General features: G+C 48.4%; 2 non-coding genes across 2 annotated transcripts; one reads left to right on the top strand and one right to left on the bottom strand.

The window, feature by feature from the left end:
* Nucleotides 1-6,417: 6,417 nt before the first annotated feature.
* On the bottom strand, nucleotides 6,418-6,509 carry trnar-ucg (transfer RNA arginine (anticodon UCG)). Its single transcript is given in 2 exon segments — nucleotides 6,418-6,453; nucleotides 6,473-6,509. It is a non-coding gene; the product is annotated as a tRNA-Arg (tRNA).
* Nucleotides 6,510-7,382: 873 nt separating this feature from the next.
* trnas-gcu (transfer RNA serine (anticodon GCU)) lies at nucleotides 7,383-7,464 on the top strand. The gene has a single exon. It is a non-coding gene; the product is annotated as a tRNA-Ser (tRNA).
* The last annotated feature ends 1,206 nt before the right edge of the window (nucleotides 7,465-8,670 follow it).

Below are 8,670 nucleotides of genomic sequence, written 5' to 3'. Positions count from 1 at the left end.
ACAGCGCGCCAGTATGGGGAGCGCGTTATTTGATCTGGAGCGCATTTTTTATTTTGAGAACGTACGTGCACCTGCGCACTACTCATGTCCATCACTTAACAGAAATGACATGTAACATGTAAGGCTTATTGATAAAAATAACGCCAGAATTGCGGGGAAAAAACGTTAACAAGGTTTATTAATATAATTTCATCAAGTTCTGCGGGCCGGATTAAAAAGCTTAACGGACCGCATATGGCCCCCGGGCCGTAGTTTGCCCATGCCTGTCCTAGACCCTATCTTTAAGAATCCTTTCCAATAGTTTGCATACCACCGACGTAAGACTCAGCGGTCTATAATTCCCAGGATTCTCCATATTACGTTTTTTAAACAAGGGAACTGTATTTGCCATTTTCCGATCCTCCAGCACCTCCCCTGCAGCCACATAGGATTCAAATATCATAGCTACTGCTCCAGCGATCTCTTCTCTCACTTCCCACAGCAACCTGGGGTATATCACGTCCGGCCCTGGGGAATTATCAACCGTATTCAGAAGATCCAACACTTCTTCTTCCTTAATCTCCATATTGTCCAGCACATTGGCCTGTTCTATTTCGTCCTCACCCTGATCAAGTTCCTTTTGCCTGTGGATATTGAAGAAAAGTATTCATTTAGGACCTCCCCAACCACCTCCGCCTCCAGACACATTTTGCCTTCATTATCCATTAGCGGCCCTGCCTTCATGCTTGTCAACCGTCTGTTCTTCACATACGCATAGAACGCCTTGGGGTACTCCTTAATCCTACATGCCAAGGCCTTCTCATGCCCCCTTCGAACTCTCCGAAGTCCTTTCTTTAGCTCCTTCCTGGATACCCTATATTTCTCACGAGCCCCTCCTGCTTCCTGCTCCTTTTATCTTCTTCTTGACGAGTTGCCTGACGGGTTCGTCAGCCACGCTTCTCTTTTCCTATCATCTGTTTTCCTTGCTGCAGTGGGACAAACCTATCCTGAACCTATCAAGTGATCCCTAAACTTTCTCGACATTTCTTCTGTGCTTTCACCTGTGAACATCTTATTCCAATTTACTCTCGCTAGTTCCTGCCTCATCCCTTCATAGTTAACCCTTCCCCAGTAAAGCACTTTCCCATTTCGACTGATTTTATCGCTTTCCATAGATATGCTGAAGCTAAGGGAGTTGTGGTCAATCTCACCAAAATGCTCCCCCGCCAAGAGGTCTGTCACCTGACCAGGTTCATTACCCAGAACTAGATCCAGTATCGCCTCCCCTCTCGTCGGCCGGCCAACATACTATGTCAGGAATTCTTCTTGAACACACGTGACAAATTCAGCCCCATCTATCACCCTTGCAGTCAGGAGGTGCCAGTCAATATGAGGGAAGCTGAAATCACCCCACAATCCTGTATTTCCTGCACCATTCTTAAATCTGCCTGCTTATCTGCTTCATCTAGGCCAGATGTTTTCTGCAGGAAAGCGACTGTGTAATGTACTCCATCCTGAAGGACGTTCTCACGTCGGCCTCAGAGACTGAAGTCACTGGGTCGTTGGGAACCGTTGGAATTTGCCTCCATGTTTTGTCGTTGAAAATGAACATAAAATGCATTGAGCTCATCTGGTGGCGAAAACTGATTGTCACATTGGTCGCTCAGTTTATTTCTTGTAGGATGTGACAGCATTCAAGCCGAGTGACAGCTGTCGAATATCTTTCAGTTATTCAAGTTTTGCCTGGAATTGCCTCTTCACATGTGAAACAGCTTTCCGGAGATCGTACCTGCGCCTCTTGTAATTAATCATGTGGTTCCTAAATTTCTAAATGCCATCAATGTTGGTGGTGTCGTGGTCAATGAAGAGGATTGTCTAAATTTACAAAGAGAGCGAGATCAACTTAAAAGGAATGGCAGGTGGAAGTTAACTTGACAAGACGCTGTGCTTTGTAAACCTAAGACAGGGCAGTTCTTGCATGGTAAATGGCATGGTGCTGGTTTTGTTTTAGAATAGGATGAACCAAGCTTATGGAAGCATATTTGCTGAAACTGGTTATAAACGTTGACAAGACATATGAAGGATGCCATTGGACTAGAAAGCATACCAGAAACGTCTCATGGGAATATTACCTGGAACACTTGGTTTGAGCTATAAGGGGAAAGGTTGTGTAAGCTGAGAGATTTCTCCCTGCTACATAGGGCGCTGAGGGGTTACATTAACGAGGTGTATAATATCATTAGGGTCACAGACAGGTTTATCAATATGGTTGTTCTGACGCGTCTGTTGTGATAGTGTTAGCGGGTAGTGTTTGTCGCTCTCACTTTCAGCTTCCACCGCCGGCTCGCGGTCTCGCGAAAAGGAGAGCTGAACGTGTAATCCTCTCCCTCTCCAAGAGCAAGCCTCGTGTCTTGCCTGCTCGCTGGCGACACACGGAAAGTGAACTATAGAGGGCAGAGAGAGATCTGGCCCCTACGCACATAGCACTCAGCCCCACCGGCGTGTGGACACGCCCTGGTACTCATGAACCAGATCCCTAGCTATGGGTAAATAGCCCCCACTGCCTTGTGGGCAGCCTCGGGAGAGACGAAAGCTACGGGAGTAATCACAGACAACAAATCCGGAATGGAGCTCCTAAGGCGGCTGGACGTCACAGAACGCCTTTCCGCAGCTCCTGCAGCCAAGCTGGTGACAAACGTATTGCTTCATTATGTTTCCTTTGTACTTCATTGGTGAGGCGGAGAGGGGGGGATCTTGACGACAGGGCAGCTCCAGATCTCCATACCTTCCGCCCAAGCTCCTGATGATGATCATCGCACATTGTCCTTCCGAGACAGACGGGTGACAACCACCATCACAATTAAATGGCGGGCCAAATACCTGCTCTGCCAGTTTCCTAATGCGTTCATCAAAACCCAGACCCCACCCCAACCTACCCCGACCGTGATCGCCAAGGATGCACTAGGAAATCTTTACAGTATCACCCGTTCCCCACCAGCATCGGGGCGGTCTATTCATAAATGCAGGTCTTCTATCACGATAACCTGCGGTTCATATTAGGTATCAAGACGGCATGGAGGATCAAGACGAAAGAGAAAAACATCAGCAACACCTTTCTGATAGGGGCGTTGTTGTCTACGAGGAAATATGTACCAGTGACTGGCGACTGTACCAGTGTGGCGTCCCTACCGAATCTCTCAAGGAAATATTATATAAGCTCCGAGGGATGCAACATAACACTTTCCAGCCGAACAGCCGCTGTCTGCAGCAGCGAGAGAGGCGAGAGCAAATCTGCAGAGAGCCAGTCCCCGTCAACACAACACTTCCCTGCTGAGCAGCCGCTGTCTGCAGCAGCGGCAGAGGCGAGAGCAAATCTGCAGAGAGCCAGTCCCCCTCAACAGAACACTTCCCTGCTGAGCAGCCGCTGTCTGCAGCAGCGGCAGAGGCGAGAGCAAATCTGCAGAGAGCCAGTCCCTGTCAACACAACACTTCCCTGCTGAGCAGCCGCTGTCTGCAGCAGCGAGAGAGGCGAGAGCAAATCTGCAGAGAGCCAGTCCCCGTCAACACAACACTTCCCTGCTGAGCAGCCGCTGTCTGCAGCAGCGGCAGAGGCGAGAGCAAATCTGATAACTCAAGATAACGCCTCACAGGTGAGCAGCTGCTGTCTGCATCAGCGGCAGGCATGAGCTGTCCTCTGCAGAGAGCCAGTCCACATCAACATGACGCCTACAGGTGAGGAGCCACTGTCGGTAGCAGTGGCACATGAGAAGGTCTCCGCAGAGAGCAAACACATCAACATAAAGTCCTTCAGGTCGGCAGCCGCCGTCTGCAGCAGCGGTGAACATGGGAACCACTCTGCACGGAGCCAGATCAGTAAAAATCCCAGGCCGACAGCTGAGGCCGTGCGCACGCCACAGCAGTGACGTCTTCATGGACATTTTCAAAATTCTACACGCTGCCGTCCCCATAGGCATCAAATCAGCTCGTATGTGATGTTAGCATTAATTTTATGTGGACCACAATAATAAATGCTGAGGCTTAATATGGTCAGACAGCACTTTAGGAACTATGAGCAATTTCTCGCACCTTATCTAGGAAAAGATGCACTGGCATTAGAAAGGCTCCCGGGGACGTACACAGCAATGATCCCAAAATTAAAGGATTAACGTGTGCGAAGCATTTGATAAATGTTGGGTGTATATCATTGAAAACTGTAGAATATTGAAAGACGGTGAGAGTGGATGTGGTGGAAATAATTCACACAGTGGGGGAGTCTAGGATCAGACGGCATTACCTCAGAATTGAAGAACTTCACTTTAGAAGAAAGATGAGGAGAAATTTCTTCCATCAGAGTGGTGAATCTGTGGAACTCATTGCTGTTGACGGCTGTGGAGGCGGAGCCATTGGGTTTTGATAAATTTAAAGTCAATAGTTTTCTGATCAGTAAGGGCGTCAAAGGTCCCATGCAGAAGGCGGGAACATGGGGGTTAATGGGAATAATAAATCAGCACGAGCAGTGCAAGTTATGAACCCTTCCCCTTCCCCTCCACGTTTCAGCAGAAAGTATCAGACCACCACCAGCCGAATAAGCGGTGGCAAATTTCACAAAGATAAATGTGATCAATGGTGGGAGAGCTTTACCGGGCATGTACTGGGCTGAACCCGCCACATTCTGTAGGAACTTACGTCCAATGACATTGATGTCTCCATACCCAGCCACGAGACAGTCAGTCGATACACTCTGTATCACATATCTATATAAATTTGTCAAGGGTTTAGATGTCCTAAACTAGAAACTAGAGGCACGCCGAGCTTCCTTCGCATTTGCACTTGTGATGGGTCCAGGGCAACCCCTCTGAAATAGGAACACCCGGGGTTTTAAAGTTGCTCACCCTCACTGATCCTCCGATGAGGACTGGCTCGTAGACCTCTGGTTTCCCCTCCCTTTGCTTTGGTCGCATTGAGTGGGACGTTCAAGGGCGGGGTGGAAGCTGGAGGCAAAGTGGGTGACATTGTCGAGCTCAGTGTGAATGCAGGAAGCGGCAACAAAACATTGGTTTCCTCTGGTTTCCTCTCCCTTTGCTTTGCTTGCATTGAGTGGGACTTTCACGGGCAGGGTGGAAGCTGGAGGCGAAGTGGTTGACATTGTCGAGCTCAGTGTGAATGCAGGAAGCGGCAGCAATACATTGGTCGACGGAGCGGTGGGAGCGCTGGGGTGAGTTACCGGGGAAGGTCTGGTACATTGGTTTGGTAGACTGATTTACATAGGCAACGAAACGGGAGACATATCTGGGACCTATGCGAGTGTCCATGGCGGCCCATTGAACCTTGAGTAAGTGGGAGGAAGCGGAGGACAAACTGTTGAGGTGAGGACCGGTTCTGCCAGACGGAGGACGGTGGTGATAGAGCGGAACTGGTTGGATCTTTCCTTGAGAAATGTGGAGAGTTTTAAGGCCCTCTTGATGGGGGGCTAGAAATCCATTTAAAAAGTGAGGTGGTCATACATAGTCAGGGAATTGAAAGTCAGCGAGTTGATCGAGTGCACGGGAAGTGTTACGAATGCGGGTGGGAAGAGACTGAATTATGGGGCATAGGATGGGCTGGAGCTACGAGAACACAGGATCAGTGGGGTCGGAGAAGGCAGAGACAATGGGCTTACCCGGACAGTCAGGTTTGTGATTTGAGTAGGTGGTTGGAGCGAGCAGTTCAGGGCAATGGAACCTTGAGTTTTCCACAGTGAATGGAGGTTCTCCAGAGTTGATGATCTCAGTGATGAGGCTGGATGCAGTTCTCTGATGGTCCGGAGTCGGGCTTCTTCAAGGTGTAGGCGTGAGGATGCGTCTGAGAATTACCGCCTGGTCTCAGCAAGGTAGAGGTCAGTCCGTCACTCTACAACAGCAGCACTTAGTCTGCGGGATTGAAGTAAGTTTGGGATGGTGGTTGAGATTTGGGAGGGCAGTGCATTCAGAGGGGGTAAGGTTCGAGGAGAAGTGAGGATTTCTGATGTTGAGGCGGTTGATGTCTAGTCGGGAATTAGTGATGAAGATATCCCAGAGCAAGCAGAGAACCAGCGTGCTGTGTCCAAGAAGAGGAGGAGTGTTGGACACAGGAGAATGCACCGTCAGTGCTGGGTGGTGAATGGTGAATCCTCGCCGATGAGGTTGGCTCGGAGACGGAGCTGAATGTGAAATAAACTTCACCTTCCCAGCAGCAGCTCCTCCTGAAGGTCTGAGAAGCTCCAGCGAATAGTTTATGCAAGTGTCTGCAGAAATACAGCACAGACTAGACACATAATATTATATGTTGCGTACAACGAACACGAAGCATTACGTTTTCCCCGAGGGTGGAGTATTCCGATTAATTCCCACAAGGAATTGAGATAACCATGCTGCAGGGAGTTAGCGACAGAATGGAACCGAATCCGCCAGTTTGGCAAAACGACCGTGGCAGGACTCGAACCTGCAATCTTCTGATGACTTCCACCAGTCAAGCACCGAAGTCAGACGCCTTATCCATTAGGCCACACGGCCGTATTCTGTGAGCAAGGCCAAGGGGAACATGCTGACTGCTGCAAGGAGTTTCCACCTGTAAAATGATTTCTTGACCGAACTAAAAGTACTCGCCTGCAGTGATTTCATCCCAGGTGAGCATTCGACCATTGTTGTGTCAATATCTCTCCATGCATTCCTGTTTTGGGCTGTTCAATATTCCATTTCTGTCACACAGAAAGGAATTGTCCAAGGCACAAGTCACTGTCTTTTGCAGCGGCGTTATATTCTGGATTGGAATCAGTGACAATGGTCCACCAGATTCAATACATTATTGACAGTGAACCCGATTTCTTTTTAGTTATTTCAGCCGTTGGTATTGTATTCCAGAACAGGGCAGCCATGTGCTTGTGTCGGTTCAGCATTAGGGTGTTCGGATCTGCGGCTGCGCAGATGCGGACGTTGCCTTCAGCGCGACCGAATGTGGTAGCCATCGGGTTATTGGATTTGCCAATACACGGAAAATCATCATTGTCGAACCAGATGGCAAATTCCTATAGCATCTGTTTACTTGAAATCGAGCAAAATGATAGCAACGCTATTGAAATTTTATTTAATTCAACATAAATTTGTCTCATTTTACAACTCAAAACATTCACAGTTTCTCTGAGTTACAGAGCACGGAATGGATACTTATGCCACAGCAGGTCCATAGCGTCCAGAGTCCATAAAATGCCTATTTCAATGTTTCCTGTGGTTGGCACAAATCTCTCTAAACTGTCCTTATCCATCTCCATGAATTCCTGGTAAGCACGGCGAGCAAAGCAATCGGCAGAGAATCTGAACAGAAATTAAGCAGAAGTTTTCAATGCTGTGAATAATTCAGAAGTTCGGAACACATGAGCGAGAAGAGCAGACGAGGTGGCCGAGAGGATAAGGCGTTGGACTGCTAATCCATTGTGCTCTGCACGCGTGGGTTCGAATCCCATACTCGTCGTCCCGATATTTATCGCGGGGGGGCGGGGGGGGGAGAGGGGAACCACATTTAAAACTGTCACTTTAAAACATCCAGATTTAGTCACAGGGACGCCAGACGGGTTGTTATGCGAATCATGAAAAGCAATATTCATCATTAATTTCTCACCAAATTTGGCCGTGATACCACAAGATATAGGAACAGAGTTAGGCCATTCGGCTCACCGATCTCCGCCATTCCATCACGGCTGAGGCCTCACTTTGAGTATTGTCAACAGTTTTGGGTCCCTCATCTGATAAAATATGCACTAACATTGGGGAGAGTCCAGAGGACGTTCACAAGGATGATTGATGGCTCTGGGACTGTACTCGCCGGAATTTCGAAGGATGAGAGGGGGATCTCATTGAAACTATTCGAATATTGGAAGGACTAGACAGAGTAGATGTGGAAAGGGGGATTCCCATGGTGGGAGAGTCTAGGCCAAAAGGGCACAGCGTCAGGATAGAGGGGCGCCCTTTCAAAACCGAGATGGCGAGAAATCTCTTAGCCAAAGGCTTGTGAATTTCTGAAATTTATTGCCACATCCAGTTATGCAGGCCAGGTCGTTGGGTGTATTTAAGGCAGAGATTGATAGGTGTTTAACTGGTAATGACATTAAAGGATACGGGGAGAGGGCTGGGATCTGGAGTTCATGAGGAGTGAATAAGAAAGGGTCAGCCACGATTGAACGGCGGAGCAGACTCGATGGGCCGGATGGCCTAATTCTGCTCCTATGTCTTATGGTCTTATGGTCATACATATCACTCCTCTCAACTCCATTCCCCTGCCTTCTCCTCGACACAGTTGACTCCCTTACTACCTGTCCACCTCTTCAACCTCCATTTTAAATGTACCCAATTACTTGCCCTTCACGGCTTTCCGTGGCAATAAGTACCACAAATCCATAATATTCGATTGATTTCAATGAGATCCCGGTCTCATTCTTCCACATTCCAGCGACCAAGGGCCAGGGTGCTAAAATATTCCTCATATATAACTCTTCTCTTCCTGGCATCAATCACGTGACCACCCTCTGGACTCTGACCTTTGCCGGCACATCCGGTTTAGATAAGGGACGAAAACCGTTCACCATATTCCAACTACGGTCTCACCGGAAACCTAACAGACGCTCAGCATTACACATTTGTTTTTATTTTCTATTTCTCTCGAAATAAACGCTGACATTGC

The sequence above is a fragment of the Hemitrygon akajei genome, unplaced genomic scaffold, assembly GCF_048418815.1.
Source record: "Hemitrygon akajei unplaced genomic scaffold, sHemAka1.3 Scf000060, whole genome shotgun sequence".
NCBI classification, from domain to species: Eukaryota; Metazoa; Chordata; class Chondrichthyes; order Myliobatiformes; family Dasyatidae; genus Hemitrygon; species Hemitrygon akajei.
The sequence above is the reverse complement of the archived record's forward strand: the minus strand, read 5'-3'. Positions and strand labels throughout refer to the sequence as shown.